We start from the raw sequence: 22,233 nt of genomic DNA, 5'->3' as shown, positions 1-22,233 counted from the left end.
TCTACTAAAGCCTGGTGGCCAAGATACACACAGAGTGTCTGTACTTGCTCTAAGCAGTGGAACTCTGGGAATTCATGCGACTATACTCACCTCACTACTTCTCTGACCACAAGTTTTCCCTTATGTACCTTATGTTATTTATCATAGCAAGGTTGTGTGTTCTGTGTGTAATAGTCAGCTCCACATATTTTATATCTCTATGATATTGACATTCCACATTACATAATTTTCAATCACAATTTGGTCCACCGTCTCTTTAGAATCTGTCTTCATGAAGGCATGGTAGTGTAATTATTTTGTTTCATAGTTATAGCATAGGGTGCCCAACTTCTGTCACAGTCCACACTACCAAGAAAATATTAAACACTCTGGAATGAACTGCATATGTGATAAACATCTTGAACCAGTGAAAGGAGAGTTGTAATAGATATTTGTGGATGATAAGTCATTTTGATATCTCTCAAATTATACCACAGTGACAGCGAGAAATTATGTGTTTCTAGCAGGAGAAAAGACAGGCTTAAATATTTGGTGTTATGAACCCTTTCCAATAACCTGATGCTACATAGATCATTTAAATTATGTAATTTATCAATTATAGTTTTAAAGAAGGAGAGATCATGCAATATTTGTCTTCATTTCAGAGAGCAGTGACGAAGTGAATGAGAATTTTAATGAAGAGTTTTAAAGTATCTTGAGGAAGGAGGATGAGGACATCTCACAGCTATCCATCTCCAAGTCATAGGCTTTGTAAGCTGCACTTTGCCTGAGAGTTCTTGCTTAACACAGTACCTACTACCATAGGTTTTGATAAACATTTCTTGATTTGTGCATTAATCAATAATATATTCCAGAGTAATTTATGGAAAAGATATTGTTAAGAAACCCTAAATATTTATTCACTAATTTAAAATGTGTGCTTTCTTAATCTGCTGCTAAAATAGAATTTGTGTCATTTTACAGCTTAACATGTAAGCATTGCCTTATACCAGCGAAATAATTGATATATATTGACTATAAATCTCTGCATGTATGAATGGAAAAACAGTGAAAATACATGTACAAATGGTCTCATTTTTTAAGAAATAAGGTTCATCTGAGTTATTATTTGCATTATCTAAATCTGGAGATAAACATGATTGTATACAGTCTATGTCCCCTTTTTGGAAGAAAAGATCTAAACTCTTTATTACTATGATTGAGAAAAAAAATGTATATTGGTTAGGGTTTTCTAGGAAAATAGAAGTGATGGGGTATATAAATATATATAGTACATAATATATAAAATTATATAAAACATATAATATGTTATCTATTTTAATATGATAGATAAAATATACACAAGGGATTTATTAGGTAGGACTATGGGATTAAAGATGGGAGAGTCTACAATGGCTATCTGCATGCTGGAGAGGTAGAGAATAGAGGAGCTTCTCACCCCAAGAAATTAGAAGTTACAGCAAAAAGAGACAGTGCCCAGTCACCAATCAGAGGTCTAGATTAGAAATTCCCTAGAGAGGCACACTATTAGTCTCCATTGGAAGCTTAGAGAAACAGGAGTCTGACGTCCACAGGCAACAGCAACAGTTAAGCGTACACCAGTTCAAACAGAATGGCGCTTCTACAAAATGAAGCCCACTTCCTCGTTCTTTGCCTTTCATTCCACTGAGGCCACAAGCACATTGGATTGTGCCACCCACAACCAAGGCAGATCCTCCCATCTCAGTGTGCAGCTCCCCATGCCAAATATCTCTGGAAACATCTTCACAGATACATGGGAAATTGTGCTTTACTAATGTTCTAGGAAACTCATACCTCAGTCAAGTTGACATGTAACAACTAAGGATAGCAACTGACCATTTTGGAAATCTGTTATTAATTATGAACCACTGAAAGAAAAAGTGGATAAGAAATTATAAAATAAATGATTAAAGACATAAATTCTTATATTTCTTTCTCAGCATTTCAAATGATTCCTAGAAAATTTAAAAGATAAAATCTCATAGGTGTCCGAGAGAACCCCCGCCCCTTGCAAAAAGAAAAAGTGCCCCAGCCGGGTGCCCTGCGTGTGTTTCTCCACCTCCCCAACAGGCCCAATCGCAAAGGCCAACCCTGCCCATAAAAGTACCAGATGTTCTTGCAAGAACAACTGCTTTAACCGCAAAAACCCCTGTCCTGGCTCTTCTGGCCCAGCAGCACCCTCAGCGGAAAAACCCTTAAAAACCCCACGCTTTGCACAGCTCGGGGCTGTCTTGGTCTGCTAGGCAGCCCACTGCATCACTCTCCCACCTAATAAAGACTCTTCTCGTGTCAGACGTTCTGCTTTGGTTTTATGGGTGTCTTGGTCCAATCAAAATCTACAGTCAAAAAATTTCAGAATATGAGTAATGAAAATATATCTCATATATTTGCAGAAAGGGGCAAAATTTGTCAAGTGGTAACAAAATTCAACATAGAATTTCCAAAATTAAGGTAAGTATCTAGAGAATGTAGAACACCAGTACTAATCTGAGGGTAAGAATTTCTTAACCTTGTATAGGATATGTACCAAATTTATACTCCAAATATTTCGTATATTGTATTAAACTATATTGTATTAAATTTATTTCCCATGAATTATTCCTTAGAATAATGTTTGAGACATAGCCCAAGGTTTACACCAAGAAAGAAGAAAACCTGGACACTAGCTAGCAGGGGAAGAATAAAGAGACAGCAGTATAGCAGGTTCTGAAAGAAATGAACACTAACGTCCCCTCCTGACTCCTTGCCTTACACATACACAACAGCAGTCCCAGCCAAAAGAACAAAGCAAGCAAACAAACACACCACAAACAAAAAGCCACATAGGTGTAATGCAAAGATAAAACACTGAAATCTTTAGACAACCTGGTAGATGAAAACTCGATGTCATTTGTTGGGACCTATCTGTTAAATATGATACAAATGCATGGACCATAAATGATAAAATTAAGTAAACTATATTAAAATAAAGAAATAAGAACTTGTAGTAAAAATGGTATAGCTGAGTGAAAATAATGTAGGGGACTGAAGTAGTCACTTCAACACATTTAAATAAATTTATATCTAGAGATTCTTGTCAATAATATGAAAGATAATCTAATTAGAAATATAAATAAAAAATTAGACACTTTATGAAAAGGAAAATGTGAAAATCTAGACATATATAGTGATGTTCAATCTCTTCAATAAAAACAGAAATACAGACCTGGGTGTGGTGGTGCACACCTGTAATCCCAGCACTTGGGAGGCTGAGGCAGGAGGATCTTTACGAGTTCGAGACCAGCCTGGGCTACCAAGTGAGCTCAAGGCCAGTTTGAACAACATAGTGAGACCCTGTCTCAAAAAGACAAAAAGAAAAACCAGAAACAGAAATTAAAACCAACATAAGATATTATAGCTTATCCAAAGAGTATAAAAATGGAAGATTTGAACTGCTACATGTGGATAAAGTAGAGGTATAGAAATTCACGTACAGTGGTGGAAGTAACTTATGCTGATTCTGCCACAGATCTAAACTGTTTAGCAGCACTATTAAAGCTGGACTTATGATGTTTACAGCAATATTTATTTTGGACAAATCCATTCCTGGCCAAAAAGTAGCCTGGCACTGTGCTTGGAAATTAGAGCTGATTACAATCATGACAATTCCACTTGGTTAAGGCCACAGAGGGAGTTTTTACTGCAGATGAAATAGATTCAGGAAACTAGAAGTACAATGATGTAAGCTAGCATAGTATAATATAGATAAATATGATCAAGGGCATTAAAATTTTGATCAATGCATCAATCGGATATCCTCCAGTCTGTGTCATACTAGTAATATTTCTGTCCTATGACAGTGCAGTGCAGCAGCAATCATTTATTATGTTTCAATATGTTTTTTGGTCCATGTGCTAATTTGGTCCAAGGAACAGGAGTACATTGGCATCTTAAATCCTATGCTCGACATTTCACACACATAATTTTAAAATCCTAGATTCCCAAGAAGTGTCAGTGAAGAAGAAACCCTTATGTCACACCCATACTCCTCAATACTTATCATTTCAGAGCATCCCAATGATATGCTAGACTCTACTATTCTAGCAACCAGATCTCATCATACTTGTGTGTAGGATAAGCTGACAAATCAGGTATAAAACTCTGTCTCTTATATTGTATAATATCTTTCAGGCTTTCCAAGTGGGGTTAATTTGCAGTTGCCCATTGTAATAACTTGCTTGACAACATTTAATTTATTGTCATCCTTTCTTGCCCTTTCTCAAAATGTTTCCTAAAAGTATTTACTAAATAAATAAATTCTACAGAAGGCCTGCTTAAGTAAAACATAAACTAAAATAGATGAGATCTTGATTTAAATATACTGATGTTCTTTGTGGAGTCTCAATTTATGGTATTGTGTAAAGCTGTTATGTGCACTTTGTGTTATAGTTGAAATATTACATATATTTGATAATCAAAGTGATTTATTTTGTTGATTGTTGCTAGGAGAGGGATTTACTACTATATAATGTATATATTAGAGTAGTAAACTTGTATGTCAATACAAGTTTCAGGACCATAGCACAATATTATAGTGTAAGATTTAATAATAACTCTGAATTCATATACAAGTATAATATTTGGATTTGTGTATTATTTACCAGTGTCCACACATGAAGTTAGACTGGACATAATTTTACAGTAACTATCTAAAAAGGCTCCTTTAACTTGTCAATGATAATGTAAGAAAAGTTTGAAAGTGCAGTTAGTGATTACTTTTTCACTTGTCATAACTTCAGGTTACTTAAGAATGGAAACAGGTAATCACTTGGAGATTATTATATTTTTGTTTATTTTGTTTTGGTATAACACTCATGGTAAATAAAGTGAAAAGTAAGGATGCCCAGCAGTTTGAATTAGTGTTTTGATATTTCTTTCTGCTTTAAAGTCTTTTGGAAACTGATCTCATGTTTTAGGCTTATACACAGATTTATGTAAATTACTATCTAGCCTGAGACCAGGGAGTTAATTCTCTCTGTTGTTGATAATGGGGAAAGGAAGCTTGAAGAAGTACCATGTTTTTAAAAATATTTTATAATAGTAACTACTAACAAAAGAAAATAATGTATAAGCTCTTGAAAACATTCCTACAAATTCACCTAGAAAACTGGAATGAAAACTGTTGCTTCTTATTATGATTTATCATTCCTTTTTGCATGATGCAAAACAAAACATGTAAGCAAGATAATGAAAAAAGAATCTAAAAGGCAAACAAATCAATACCTGTGTTCACCAAAGATTCCAGTGCAATTTGTATAGAATTTGACAGAATAAAATTTGAGATATTTCAAAAGAGAAATCAGAAACTTTTTATCTTCAGAAGTATATGTCCTCATCCAGAAGGCAAATAAAATACACACGTACATCCACACACACAAGCACACGCACACACATAAACAACACACATAACACAGAGGTTGCTCCTCAGACTACAAAACCAACCAGTATATGTTTATTTAGACATCTCATTGATAATTTTCTTTCTTTGATTTGGTCAAAATATATCTTAATTAATGTACTGATATAGAAAATTCTTGCTATTAGTATGCAAACACAGTGTCAGTTCACTAGTAACTTTATCTCTGAAAAGACCTCAGGCTGGGCCTGTTTAAGAATACCTATAGTAAGTAGGAGCCAGAATCTGTGAGCGACAGCCCTTTTCAAATGTCTCATAGGCTATACAAGTCTTGGAGATTATGAATGGCAGAAACTTCACAATTTAATCATGCCTGGATATACGAGGGATTCTGAGGACTTCATTAAAGATCCTATTCATTCTGCTCAGAGAATGACTTTCCACATGGGATACAGCGTTCTGCTTTCAGTGTTCAGACTTCCCTTTGCCTTCCTTCAGTCCTTTCATTTTCTATGATTGGTGTTTTTAGTGAAGCTTGATTCATACTGGACAAGAGCTCTGATTTGTGTGAATCTGATGGGACCACGTGATTCCATATTTTAATTCAAACTGGCACAGATGTCAGGGTTCTCTTTTAAATCCCTGAAATCCTAATGGATATGATAAATTTGGGCAAAAGAAAGGTGATATGGAAAACTATAATGAGGATCTTACACTTCCCATTTAAAAGACAAATGATATGAACTTTGTATTTTTTATTTTAAAAAAATTTCAACCAGATTTTTCCTAATCCAGCAGGAAGTTGATTACTCTTATCTAGCCAGAGGTCAGGTTGTATACATACAGACTGACACTTGAACCAATCCTCTAAATGAAGGACAAATTTTAAGTCTAACATTCCAAAACATTCAACTTTTTAAGTGGTTGCCTCTCTCTCTTTCTGGCTCTCTCTCTCTCTCTCTCTCTCTCTCTCTCTCTCTCTCTCTCTCTCTCTCTCTCGTTACTCAACTACCTAATGCAGAAAGCTGGCAACTGCCTGAGACAACTTTAAACATGTGAAGATCACTATGGATAAAATGGCAGAGCAAACTGCACTGGTGACATCTTCTTCAGGACTCAACTGAGGAAGGACACCTGCCAAACTCTCATCCTAGGACACTTGCAAGAAACTGTCCTCCTCACCAGGAACTATCAATCTGAAAAACAAAACAAAATGCATATTCCCAGAAAAGTACATGAAAGTCTAAATGATCAAGTAGTGGCTGCAAAGAGACAAATGAAGACAGAAGTTCAAGCAGTTTATCCTCTTTCACTTTGGATCTCTTGCTTGGGGATGGTTCACAGTTCTCTTTAACCACAGAGCTAAAGACATCAGAGAACCCAGCACTGTTCCAATTACAACCTTCTTACCCTTGGGAAACAAAGAGAAAGCCAACCTTTTAAAAGATGAATCCAGTGCCTCATGCCATGAAAAGTCTTTCACAGTAAATATTGACAATAACATTGCGAGAATGGTGTAATTGAAAGGTTCAGAACTGTATGCCAGCATTTTAAGACAAGAATGCCAGATGCTATGGTTTCACATTTAGTGATACATCTTATATTTCAAGTTATTCTGTAAAAGTTTTTGACCTTTTGAATGTTACACACTAACGTTTATCAAAATTGGACATATTGCCGCACAAAATGATCTATGATTCTTCAAGTTAGAAGAGTGTTGCAAAGTGCCCCTCAATTTTCCACTTTGTGAGCTGGGAGAGATGGTTTAGGGTTAGTGTTGATGCATTTAGGCCTAGGTTATTGCATTGCTCTGTTACAGGAGCTGTGAAAAGATAAGATCATATATAGACTCTTCTTTCACAAATTATCCTAATAATAGAATGTTAATACATAAATATAAATAAAGGTTCCTGCAATGTTTTAATGCTTAATTTTCTGAAGTTTAAAAACACTTGTTTAAAATTTTTTCTGTTGTTTCTCTTTATATAGTTGATTTTATAATTTCTGTATTGATCCTCCTACTTTAATATCTCTATCATCTGTGTCTGATTGTTATATTTTTGAAATATTTTCCTATTTTCTTATTAATTGTAGAAATTTTATATTCCAAATTTACTTTATAGGCTATCATATTTTAAATTATTACTAAGAGGATTAAAATGAATTCTGGTTTCATAATATTTTCTTGCTCCTAAGGACTATCAATAAACAAAATTAGGTCCCTAAATTCAACTCATACAAATTAGGCATCTTGCCTAATATCTAGCTTCACTAATAATTTCAAGGACACAAATAGTCAAGAGGCACAGGTACCACAAGAAGTCTTGCTTTCAGATACCTCCTTTTGGCATCAGGCATGGGTTTTCTGGTCGGTAATGATAGATGATATTTATAAGTGAGGTTTTATTTATAAACAAGGGACATACTTCTCATAACATTCTATATGTAATAATTTCTCTCTTTTAAAAATCTGCTTACTCTATTTACAACAGAGATTCAATTAAGTCACTTACTCTCCTTCTTTTCCCTTCTTCTTCCAAATGCAGTAATATTGAATCTCAGCAGTAAAGAGATGTTTTTTCATCCTACTTACTTATTGATTGGTTTTGTCACAGATGCATTTATAAGTTATTTTATCTCATAATCTTTGGCTTTTTTAATGTTAATAGTTACTTCTAAAGAAGATTCTAAAAACCTGTGTGCTTTTGAAAGGATGTCAGTAAAGAGACAAGTTTACATACTCAGAAGCTAAACTCTGTCTGGTGGCCACTCAGCTTCATCAGAACAATACTAAACTCTCAAGATTGCTCTATAAAATTTTCCACACACATTCAGTTTATCGTGTACCAGTTCTGGAATCTACCAATACTATATGTGATGATACTGGAACACTAGCTTTCTAAAAATATCTGAAATATTTCCTCAAACAGTAAAAAAATCATTTTTACAAACCCCAGTTATTTTTGAGGTGAATTTAGCAGTAACCAAAATTTTTGGCCTATGAATCAAATAAAAATAAATAATATGTAAAGAATAAAATTCTTATATCTGAGAAGTCTCATGATAATGCCTATACACAAAAAAAAGAAGAATCCTGTGTCCTACCATGTGCCTTGAATGGAAGATAATTGAAATAATATTAAGAAATATTCACACTCTTATGTGCTCACTAAACTATGGATGAAAGGAAATTCATCTTAAGTAGCACCATTTAAACTGAAAGAAATAAAAGAGACTTTGTTAAATAAAGTATCGTTTCTTAAGAGAAGTCCTGGGAAAACAGAGGTATGTGAAAAGGCCAGAAGATATGTGATACTGCAAAGAATTTTGGAAAGAGGAAATGTCCTGGTATGACTGTGGTTCTGGGAGTAATGTTATACAAGGATCCTGCTAATTTAGCACCTATTGGACCACCTTATGCATTTTGGATGTACAGTATTATAAAATCAGTGGTAATATATCCAAAGATGTTGTCAAAAATGTGATATCATCAAAGCCCCATTCATTAAAATGTAGTTCTAGCTCTTAACAAAGAAGGTGCATTTAGCAGAACATGACAGAGGCAAAGAGCTCCTACTAAGGTGGTTGATTAGCTTGTTTTCCACTCCTATAATGAAATACCTGGACAGACATATATGTTGGAGACCACTACATAGTGGCTCTAAGCTGGATTTAATATTAACCAAATGGCTTTACTTGTTTACTTGTGAGTTGTGTGAAGCTTAGGCACCTTGTCTCCAATCCCAATTAACTTAAAGGAGACTGCAGATGCAGGCCTTTCACCCCTGCTGCGAAGGCCTTCCTGGAGATAATGTAGTTTTCCTAAACTAACTTACTATATTACTTGGAGAAGTCCTTAAAGGGATTCCCAAGTCCTGCCCAGATTCCTACATTCTCTTCAGTATTACCCCTCCCTTGTTTGTAAACCAAATAAATATGGGCTGCCCAGAAAAGTCTTTGGCTAAACTCAGAGAATACTGAAGCTGTAAGAGGGTTAGTCCCTCCTGGACCACTGAAATCATTTCCATTGTCTCATTTATTTAAGCATTCGCCATCCACTTGCTTGGGAGTTTGCAGGCCTGATTAGCCTGCAATAACTAAGAATTTTTTAACCCTATACATCTCTAAAGAAAAGAAGTTTAGGTAGCTCACAGCTTTGGAGGCAGAAGTCCAACAGCTTGGTGCAGGTGCTGGCAAGGGCCCCATCTAGGTGTTCGGAGTGCAAATGGAGCAAGAGCTTACAGAGAAAACTAAGAAGTCAGTGAGAGTAGGGTCAAACTCAGCCGCTCATGGCAGCTTGCTTTCAGGAAATCCCATTGCAGGAGATCTTTATTCCCTTCTGAGGGCAGTGTCCCTATTGACTCATGCATTCCGCCTAGGCCATCAACTTCCATACTGCCACACAGGGAAATAAGCTCCCACCACCTGAACCATGGGAGATAAACCATATCCAAACCATAGGAAGTGATAACTACCTATTTCATATAAATTTAGAATGCTGGTATGTGGTAAAGGAATATAGAAACTGCTTCTAGTTTGAATATACGTGGCTGTAGGCAAGTTAGGGTTCAAGGCATGTGCAAGTCTCTAAAATTATTGAGATTGTCATCATTTACAAAGATAAAGTAGTCAGGTAAATTGATAAGTCTATGCTTAGTGGACTGACAACTGGTGGTCAACTTATAACACATAGCTGAACTGAGTAAGCATGGTGTGTGGTGTGGGAGGCCCACCTGAGGCTGTTGGGAGTCGAGAGAGGTTGTTGGGGGCTGGTAGAAGCTGTAAGGAGTTCTTGGTTGTTTTGGAGGGGCTTGTCATGCTGGCTTTCATGATGAACTTGGCTGTTTTCATCCTCCGAGGAGCTCCAGACCTCATTGGCACTGAGAATAGCTTTGGTTCACTTTGGGGGAGGTCTGGTCCTCACTTTGAGCATCGCTTCTTGGCTGCAGAAGGGAAGAGGGTGCGTTGCCGGTCTCCCTGAGAAACTTGCTGTGTTGGCTTCCCTGATGGGAACTCAGCCATCTTGATCACTGGAGGAGCTCGGGACCTCACTGTTGCTGAAGATGGCTGTAGTACTTTTCGGGGAGCTCTGGTTCTTCTGAGCATCGCTTCCTGGCTCCAGTGCAGATCCCTCAGCCTGCTAGCACAGATCCTTCATCCCGCTGGCACAGACTTTCTAGATTCCACCACTGACCTTTAGGCCTTCACAGCTCAGATCAGTGAAACAGGCCTGCATGAGACCTTGTTTTGGGCTGTGAGCCTCCAGTTGGATTCGTGGGAGGCATTGTTATGAGCTCTAGGTATTCAGCTGGTCTCATACAGGACATTTCCATGGGATCCAAGACCTCAGCTGGACTCCTTGGTCTTAGCATGTGGGTAGATTTCCTGTACTCTTTTGTATATCATTCTTTGGGTGATTATTATAAATAATCATATAAAATATGTGTTCTATATTATATTGTTCTCCCTTGCAAAATATCTCCCATACCAACACACTATGCCTCGAAACTATCAAGCTCATTTTGCTAAAGTGAAAGCAAGGAAAGTATAAAAGCCAGTCTTAAAAAGGGAAAACCAATTATAATTATATTTAGATAAGACATAATGCCATCCTATGGTAGGTGCAGGAGTAAGAGAGAAAACGAAAGCTATTTTAGTGTAGGAATACATAGAAGTCACTCATCTTTTGAATGTAGTAGGTGAAAGAGAGTTTCAAGGATGTGTCTCAAATTTCCACAAGGATTTGAGTGGAAATGTAACATTCTCATAGCAAAATGGAAAACACTGCAGAAGTGTGTGTCCTGGAAAACCATGAGCAACATAATAAAAACAGAGATGACATTATATACTTAATTTGGAAAATATAGTAAGAAATTTAAAATAAACAAATTTTTATGATATAGCCTATGATGAATTAGTCTTATTTTTCTTGTTTAAATTTCTTATTATCCTGTTTCCTTGTTTTCATTTCTTTTTAAAATAATTTTCTCTTTAAAGTAAAAAGCCTTATTTTTCTTAATTCCATAACTTTTAAAGTCACTTTTGAGTAAATAAGGGGAAATAGGACAAGGGAGATTAATTAGTGCCCATAGGGTTGGGGATATTGTTTTCTCCATTATAAAGGAATTGGCCAGAATAAAGTTTGGGAGTCTTGAGGAAAACTATTAGTTCCAGTGAACGGCGTAGTATTTAGAGTTAATAATAAGTACTAAACTGGAAAAGAGGGCAAACATTTCTATACATTTACTATAAATGGAGTGTTTATAATAATCACTTTACATAAAAGCATGCAGCTACTGTATTAGAAAGAAAAGTGTAGCATTGTGATATGAAAAAGTACATGTAAATATTTTAGAATATTATTCAAAAGTAATTCAGACAATTTAAACCCTTATTCCTAATAAACACACAGAGCAGCCCCATTGATTTCATAGGTGAGTTCAATGTTTTAAATAAGTGTCCATTTTCATACTATTGTTTCTTTAAAATTAATAAAATGTATTTATTCTTTGTTAGAAGGTTAATCACTGTCATTAAGCTCATAATCCTGTAGTAAAAAGTAAAAATAAAACTTTATTTGATAAAGCTCTGTCCAATTTCATGTATATGAATACATATGATTTCTGGTAATGAAATTTTCTTATTTCATACATTGCAGTTTTCTTCCTGCATTCACACGTGCACAAACACACACACACATACACACATACCAGTGTTATATTCCTTTTCACTTATATTGTTCTGGTTTATTCAGCCACAGTTTAATTAATAGTACTAGCCAAAATACTCATTTAATTAAGAGTAACAATCCCTGGTTGAATGTTTTCTGTATTTCACTGTGCTGGTGAAAGATATTGATATTAAGAATTAAATTTTATATGTTTTATTTGGTAGTAGTTAACAGTTACATAAGACATGAACAATATTTCTAGTAAAGAACATGAATATTAATCAAAATCTTGAAAGTATATTTGAAAATTATATTAATATTTTATCAATTTCTAAAAATTAAATAGTAAATAAAAGCATGGAGTTTCCACATATATAGAGATATAATTTATAATTACATTTTTCAAACTTTATTATTACAATGATGGTTTCCTTCTCTTAAATTGAAAAAAAGAGGAAAAGATTATCTTAAATACAACTAACTCAATACTTACTATTTCTTTTTCTGAAAAATAAAAGATATAATTTATGTGAAATTTTAGTTAACTGTACTAAATCTTTCAAGTGAAAATATTATGATTTACTTTGGAAATCCAATGAGAGCCTTAAACACTCTTTGACATACAGATCCACATTTCCCAGCACTCAGCTGCTTTCTTGAAAGAAAGAACAGAGCTCACATGATTGTCTTATCTAATGCTTACAAGAATTCATTTTCTCTGAAGGTCAAGTGACTGTAAGCACGCTGGTTTCTGGTCAGTATGTTGCTCTGTTGAAACGAGAAAGAGCAGAAGGACTACCTGAAACAAGTAGACTGCTCTGATTCCCACCTGTGATGTGAATATGCGCTGATTGAAACACAAAGACAAAGAAGTTGAGCTCATTTCTCTCATTCAAGACAGCGTGTGCCCCTTATCACTCTGATAGGGTCTATCCACAGTCTGGTTGGAAAATTCACATTGGCTATTCAAGTATAACTCTTGATGAGGCAAAATTTACTAAGTTAATGTCTGAAATTTAGACACTTTGAAATAAACAGCTTTTAGGCTACCCATTTTTATTTCTTTGTAAATATTTAACTTTTTATTAAATACAACTTTTTAAAGTGTCAGTTAAATGTCTTAATCAATTCTGAATAATAAATTATAACATGTATGGGATTCTTTTCTATTTTATTTATAAAGTTCTGTTTAACATAAATATAGTGAATTTTGAAATCCAACCAACTAGTCAAGGTAAGACCTGTGTAAAACACAAATGTTTAGGTCCTTTCCTAAAATCATTATATTTCTTAAGCATTGGCTTAAGAAATATTTCTTCACTATGGAGAAAAGTGCAGTAAAGGTCTTATTTTCTTTCAGAAATACAAATCATGCTTCAGTTTCTTTCATGTTAATTAATTATGGATTCATGCTTGGTTGAAAGGCTCTATTGCACCATATTTGGGGCTGTTATAAGTATAATCTCAGCAAGAAAATATTTACTAAATTTATGATGTATTCTGGCTATTCGAGTTACTCATTGAATCATCCAAAATAAAATAAAATTTTAGAAGCAGAACCAAAAGAAACAGGCATTTCCCATTCTTTTATATTTCACTTTTGTAATATTTCTAAAAAGGCAAGGAAATAGTCAATCAATGTAGAGTAATGTATTTTTCCAAAAATCAAAATAGAAGGGGAAAAATTGATGTGCCAATCTTGGTAAATTCAAAATACTAAATTCCACTTCTATAGCAGACCCTGAATCAATGCCCATTTTTCTACTGTCTTAAATCTGGACCATGCCCAAAATGAAATTTGCATATGCATTTTGTGATTCTCAGAGAAGTTTAAAAATTAATGATAATTTAGTCAATGCTTTGCATATGTCTTGAACATAATACAAATATATAGTTATTGTTTGAGAAAATCTGTCAAATAGTAGTGCTGAAATGGGAGAACCATTTAGGTACTTAATGTTATAGCTTGAGCTAAAGAAATAATGAATAGTTCAAGGGTAGAATTTCCTAAGAAATCGGAATACATACTATAAATATGAAAATGTTACAGAGATAGAATTCAAGTAATTCTTTATTATTTGACTACCAACATAGTTAAATATGTTTATTTGACATGGTAACATGTTTCTTACTACAGATAAAATACATCAGCTACATTTGAAATGGTCATTTTTCATAAATGTTAATTAAATGTTGTTATTATAACCTGAGGTTGCACTTGGGATTGATAACATAGTGCATTATTTACGTGGACTAAATATATAAGAAAGATAGTGCTGTTGGTGATACATTTTCTTCTGTAGTTTAATGTCTTTTGCCTCACAGGAAATGATATTTTCCTGTTACTATAATAATCTGCCTTTCAAGAAACTTCCCTGCTATATGAGAAACTTAAAAGGCTTGTATATATTCATGACAAGGTAGCAATTTAGTATCACAGTAGATCTGTAAAAGTAGAGATCCAAATGGAGAAAGAAATGAGCAGGTGTATGAGCGCTTCAATGTTGGAAAATCTGATTCACTGTGAATCCGGCTCAGTTTGCTAAAAGGACAAGGGCCCAAGCAAATCCTTCCTAGCATATGCTGACATGATGACATGCCTTATTTCATGCTCCATTGAGAGAGAAGGCAGGAGTTCAGCGTTAATGTTCATTGTCACTTTCCTCTCTCCTGCTGATATTAAAGCCTTCATTACTGTGTGTAAATGCACTGCAGCATGCAAAGCAATATTCTGTGGGTCATATTCTCTCCTGTCATTATTTGGCCCCTGAAATGGGTGCACAATTTTGCTATACAAGCTCACTTTTATATTTTGCACTTCAAAAAATGGTTATAGGTAGACAGTAAAGGTATGGGAAAGGATTTTTAACAGATAGAAATGCTATGTATCAGTAAAGTTTCATATATATGATTTTTTTTTCAGTGAGAACCATAATATAGTTAGAACACAGTGAAAACCTGACTTTAGATGCAAGCTGCACTGGCAATATTGCCACTGGAAAGGAAAGTTTCTTCTCCAGGTTCATCATCTCTAAATTATAAATGGGAAAGCCTCTCCTAAAGAGTCTCAGTAAAGATTAGAAATAATGAATGTCAAGCCTTTCATAAATACCATCTGATAATTACTTTTACCAAGCATCTAACAGGTTTATCAATTAGACATCAGAAATAATGAGGCCAGTGTAAAATGATGCATTCATTGTGGGGATCACACTTTAACAGATGGGAGACTTGCTGAAAATCTACAAATTTTAATGATCAACCTATGCATGGGAATGGTAGGTATACAATAATGAAGCAAAACAATAACTAAAGTACTGGAAGACATGAGCACAGCTCAGAGCTCATATGGACCAAACAGGACTTTGAATTCATCAGTCATCTCCTTGAAGGGTTTAGATGCAGGTAGCCTGATGGGAAAGATGGTACCTTTAGCAATGAAGTTACATACATTTGCCCTAGGATTTTGACATGACAGAAAATATGGTGTGTGTTGGAGGACCTCCACACTTAGCTGACATCAGACTTCAATAAGATAAACCAGCAGGTTGGTAATATGCACAAATCACATCTTTCCCTACTGCCCATTCTGGCCATCAGAAGGTATAGCCTCTGCTTTATTTGTTTTCTGAAATTTATGCACCTTTCCCCTCTGTTTAATTTGTTCAAGAACTGTGAGATGGATAATACACTAATAATTATAGGTCTAGCATAGCTGACCTGGCTCAGTGTAAATCTTCCATAATATCATAAGGTATATAATTCTGTGGTAACATCTTCAAAATCTTACAGGTATAAATCAAGAAGGATTTACTATATGAAAGTTATGTGTTCATAGTGACTTTGAGGAACATTATCTCATATACTATTATTTTCTTGGCTCAGTCTGATGGAAAAGCCTCCAACTGGAGTTTACCATTTGTCTTAGTTATTTTCTCATGGCTAAGTCACAATACCTGACACTCACAACATGAAGAAAGAGGTTTATTTAGCTGACAGTTTGTAGAGGTTTCAGTCTATAGTCAGCTGTCACCAAGGCAGAGTGACATGGCAGAGGGGCATCATAGAGGAGAAACAGTTCATGGCATGGCAGGCAGGAAGCAGAGAGAGATCAAGGGAGAAGGAGGGATATATATACTTCCAGGCCACACCCACAGTGACCCACCTCTTCCCACCAGGCTTCACCTGGAAACATCACAACCAGCGATATACCCTTCCTTAGACTAATTTAATGATGAGTATCACACACTCACGAACCAGACATCCCACCCTCAAAAACCCCACCTATAAGCACATGAGGCTTTGGCAGGACATCTAGATATAGACCACTTATTATGGCTAAAAGGAAGAAATAATATAGACAATGCACCGCTCTTTAAGCTTTTGTGCAGAGGTACATATTACTCCTGCTCTGTACTCATTGATCAAAGCTAACGTCAGGTCAAGTCTGAAGTCAGTTGGGCTGAGGATGTCAAATACACTCCAGGATGGAGTAGCAAGTATTTTCATACTGTTAATATGGTGTTCTGTAGTCAACTCTTCTTGTCAAAAATGGGTGATCCACTTGTTGCTGCATGTACATGTACATTCATACGACACTACTGTGCATGTATGTTATGAGGATATCCCCCAAAGTTTTATGTACTGAAAGCTTGATATCTAATGTGCAGTATAAGATATGGTACAACCCTCACGAGGTAAAAACTAGTGTAAGATCTTTGAGGCGCTGCCCTTGGAAGAAAAAAATTATAGCTTCTATAAGATCCTAGGTAGTTATTGAGAGAATGGGTTGATAAAATAAGCCTAAGCCAGTCCTATAATCCCAGCACTTTGAAAGGCTGAGACAGGAGAATCACAAATTTGAGACCAGGAGGCAATTTAGAGAGACTGTGTCTTTCTGAAGTAAAAAGGGACATGATATAGCCCAATGCAAAGACCTTGGGTTCAATTCCCAGCATTGCAGAATGAGAGAGAGGAAGCAGCCCAGCCTGGCCTCTGAATCCGTCTCTGGCTCCTTGTCTGACCGTGTGCTGGCTTCTACGTCCACTTCAACCACCATGATACCATTTCCGTGAGACCTTCAGTGGAGCTGAGCAGAGCCTGCACCACACTCTTAGATCTCCTAAACTGGGAAGTAAATGAAACTCTTTGCTTTTTAAAGCCCCTAGCTTTAGGTATTTCATAAGATCAACATAAGAGACAATAAGGCACACACTCTCAGGGAAGATAATGAAAATGTAATTGTGCATTAGCATGAGATTCACATCCAGGTTTCTGGTGTGTTTTCTTCTTCCCACAGCAAACACACAGAACATGGGCTACTGCTGCATGATGAGATGAAAATGAAAAGTACCAGCTGTAAAAGTAGGAAACTTAAATTTATTCCACCATGCAGGTTCACAACCATACTGAGAAAATGGCAGTTTTTGTTACCAGGACTCCAGTCCCTTTCTGCCAGAGAACTTTCCTGGTTCATAACTTTGGGGGCATATGTAGCTTCACACTCTGGGGCACACTTCTTTCTGACTGTCTTATTTGACTACACATGAAGACAATATTATACAGTATATTCATCATAGCTGAGCAGTTTTCACAGCCTTCCTTCTGCATGTCATAAGGAAAGATAAACCCGAGGTATTCACAGAGAAATGAATGCAGCTTGGGAACATAATGGTAAGTGAATTAAGTCAGACACACAAGCTTAAATATCACATGGTTCCTCTCATATGAGAAACAAAAGGTGATAGATAGATATATAGATAGACAGATAAATATAAAGAGCAAAATAGAAGAGACTTAAATGAAAATTGGGAGAAATTCAAGTACTTCCCCAAATTGCTGATTCCATTGTTTAAAAAATATTTTAATATGTATGATAATTTATTTCATTTGTACTAACAATTTATCTTAGTTTGTTCAAAAGAAAATTTTGTGCTATTATCTCCTTCTCCATTGTAAGAAATTTTTGGTGTGCATCTTATACTCAGAGTATCTACTTTGAAGATAATTGTACACAATATATTAACTGTTTTTATTCCCTTAGTATTTTGTATGAAATTTTATTTTTTCACAAAATAAATAAGGAAAGTTGAAAGTTCAAGAATCTCGTCATTGGTTGAATAATTACAGCCGGCACATTTGAGCCTACACGTTCGCTGTCCAAGAGCTAAATGTTTATTCTTTTCACTAAGTCATACTTGAACTAAAAGAGCTTATTGTTCACCTTGTTAAAAGCCCTGACAGACTGTGAATTTGTTTTTTGACACAAAGCTATGTTTTAGTTGGTCTTCACCATTTAAACTATCTCTTCATTTTATATTTTAATATTGAAGTTGATAAGAAATTGTCCTCTACATATCTGTAAATTTCTAAGTTTGTGGATTCTGTTTTTATTAGAGAACAATTTTCCATGGTTTTTTTTCATACAAGTGAGACACTAATTGTCTTCACTCCCCCTTTCTTTTTCAAGCATGTCTGCATTAACTAAGAGTTGAAGAATATAGTGTTCTCTCTCCAGAGCAGAGAGCATAACTGCACCTACAGTCCACAGAACTGAAGATGAAGTCTCTCTACAGCAAAGGGGAAGCATGTTTTCCTTTTATTACAGAATATTTGTGTTTCCTTAGTTAATTTTTCACAGTTGACTTTTCACTTTATATCTTCCAGAATGTCTTAAGATATAAATAATTATAATCGTTTCTTTGTTATTGTGCATTTACCCTATTTTAAATATCTCTTTAGTGGAATTTAATGAGTGAGCAATAATTGACATCTCTCATTTGTAAAACTTTACCTTGAACTTGGGTCCTATTAAATCTTCTTGATCTCTTTTCCTGTTGCAAAGGAAAAAAACTGGACAGAAGATCCTTGCTTTGGCCAGCACTGCTAAGTAAAACAGAGGATATATGTCTCAAGGACAAAAAATCTTGCATTTTGACTCAATTTTCATTGGAAATTTTAAATTAAACTCTAATTATAGATAAGTCCAGGCTTTTATTAATTTTACTGAAGAAACCTTGGTAGCAAATAAATGCTGATGCTTTGCATGGGACTATACTAACCTCTCTTGGTTACTTTCAATTATATATTATCAGTTTTTACATTTTCCACTTTACTTCATGTGTTTCATTCATTAAAAGTTCACCATTTCACAATTTATGTATAAATTAAAATCCTATATCTAATAATGCAATTAAAGGAATGACTTATAGAGGTCCAGAGTATAAATGTAATTATGAAATAGACAGAACTAAGCAAAACTGCTTTTAACAACGATTGTGAGTCTGTAAGAAACTCAGACTCCTGTTACTCTAGTTTAGTGTTAGTTGCCCCCCAGGTTCTTTCCCAGCCTTTGTCTGCTATGTGAAATCTAACTACCACCCACACTCTCAATATATACGGCCTCTCATTGCTGCTTCTTTTAAATTCTGATGGCAGAGAGTGGAGCAGCACCTCTTTTAAATGTTGAACCAGAGAAAATTTATTTTTATGAAACACCTATGAACTTAGCTCTCAGTTCCAGACTTTACTTCTTGTCCAAGAGAGTGGTCTTCTCTTCCTCCTGTCTGAAGTCTTCCCTGCTTGTGTAATAAATCTTTGATCATAACAAAGGACTACTCGACTGGGTTATGCATTTTGACATCTGATCCTGACCTGGGAGGAAATGTATCTATAGTTCATCAGTGATAAACACAGAAAAAGGAGCTATGAGCCATTGTGTGACTGGCACAGAAAAAGAAGCCCTGCCCAGCTAAAATTTTCCACCACTGTGAGAGCATTTCAAGTCCTTTGATAATCTGCTGGAAGCTGTACGCACATTCAAGGATGAAAAAATGTACAAAGCACAGTTCTGGAAACAATTTCAGCAAGTTTGTGGCTGCCCACCTCACAGTCTATGCCAGGGCTTAATGAACATTGGATGGACTGAAATTAAGGCAAGGTGAATGGGGGAGACACTAGCAAAAGCAGCCTTCACTCGGCACTAGTAAGGTGCCAGGAGGGTCACTTACAGTGAAAATGTCAACCTAACTGGGCAGCTTTGGGAGTTTACAAATGGAGCACTTTTCCAATAAATCCCATGCTTTAGCTGGCCAGTGAACATTGTGAATAAATGAAGAAATATTTCAAAAGCTTATAAAGAGTTACCTGGACCTCAGGACAAAATTAGGTATGGAAATGAGGGGTGCTACTGTATGGGCCACTGTATACATGGACATTATCCCTCTGAGTGTGCTTGTCCACCAGGAAAACACCATCTTGGCCTTGCCTGAAATGCCAAGGGATCCACTCTAAACCTTTGCCAGCTAGGATTACAGAGCAGGTCACTAAGCCTCATGCCTGCTCTGGTCTCCAAGCCTCCAGTACAGAGCTTAGAACTTTTGGATTGCCTACCCGGAAGTCACTGTGTCCAGAAGTCTGAGCTGGCCTTTGTTGGAAGAGACCTTGCCATTCTATGCTCAAACTGATCATTTTATATTATAAATTATAGGTACATATACATATATGTAGATATATTTACCTTTATGCAAAATTATATTCATTTCATGAGCAGCTAAATTATAATTATATATTTTACTCAGTTGAATTATTTACTTCATCAACTGGATTCACTCAAAGTGAAAATAGCGATGTAATATGGCTCCTGTTTCCTGACTCACAATATGAAAATACAATTGTGAACTGCACTCAGAGTAAATGTAAGTGTTGGAGGACTTAGTACACAAAAAGTATTTTTAAAACTGTCAAAATTTTATGAGTATTGCCTTAGTGTATTGTACAAGAAAACAATTGACTGGATGACTTCTTTCTCACAGTTCTCAGACTGAGAAGTTCAATAAAGGAAGCGGCAGGTCTAGTGTCCAATAAGGAGTTGTTCATGGTCTGTAGCAGCCATCGTCTTGCTATATCCTCACTCGGCAAGAAGAGATGAGGTGCTCTCTGAGGTTTCTTTGTAAGCCTGCTATCACCTGTCCTGTGGGTCTGAATGTTGTAATCTACTTACCTCCCAACAACTCCAGGTGCCTACACTTCTAATTGCATTGAGGATCAGGATATCACTGCATGAACTTTTGAGGTTGCATTCAGCTTATCAGAAGTGTTCACACATAATAAAATGTCTGCAAAGTATGTAATCAATTAAATTGTTCCTTAAAACTAATCAATTCTGCAGGTACATTTTATTTTTTCTGTAATTTCTATGTTACAATATGTTTTTTCTCTTGGACACCTCTATTATAACCTAGCTTTTCCATCTTCAGAATCAGAATCCAGGAAGGACATATTAACTCAGGCTAAAATTATTCTCACTAAAATTGAAAAGGACATATGCAATTAATAAATAATGATAAAATGGAAGAGGAAATAAGAACATTCTAGATAGCTAAATAAGGAAATTCCATTTTTCTAACTTTAAATACAAAGAATCAGTAAAGAAAAACAACAGCCGTCTGTCACTAGTTCAGATGAAAAAATCCCTGAATGGGTTATCGTATTCACTGAGTCATTTAATTAATTCAGAAATCTTAGGTGTAATTGTTCCCATTCTCTCGATTTGTAACTCTTCTGAGCAGTATGAGGCACATGCTTATCGAACACAGTTGCCACATGAACTTACGTACTTAGTCCTAGACTTTTGTCTAAAGGTTGAATCAATACTACTTTTATTTGGAGTGATACTCATGGTAAGAGAAACGATATAACTTTTCAAGTTATAATCCAAAGTATGAAAATATAATTTAGAATACTTTCATATACTCTTTATCCATTCAATAAATGTTATTGTGCATAACACCAGATTCTGTGCTAGCTATAGAGGATACAAACAATTAAATAAGCTTCTCACTTCAGAAAGTAATGCCTTCATACACAGGATAAATGAAAAATATTTTAAAATAATAGTAATGTGAATCCATGGAGTGATATTGTTACACAAGTACTTTGAAGAAATAACTGTACATGAGGAAATCAAGGAAGCTATGACTCAAAAACCTGAGATATGTTGCATTTGTCATTTTTTTAGTTTATATTTTATAATTTACAAATATCACTGGCTTGTTTTATACTCATCACGTTCATCTCCAAGTGAAGTGGCAGCCTCACACACCAAGTGCTTTATCTCAGGCTTGTTTAATAGGTGGTAAACTTCTGG

This window comes from Chinchilla lanigera, unplaced genomic scaffold (genome assembly GCF_000276665.1).
Source record: "Chinchilla lanigera isolate Chin_1 unplaced genomic scaffold, ChiLan1.0 scaffold00006, whole genome shotgun sequence".
Classification (NCBI taxonomy): Eukaryota; Metazoa; Chordata; class Mammalia; order Rodentia; family Chinchillidae; genus Chinchilla; species Chinchilla lanigera.
The sequence above is the reverse complement of the archived record's forward strand: the minus strand, read 5'-3'. Positions refer to the sequence as shown.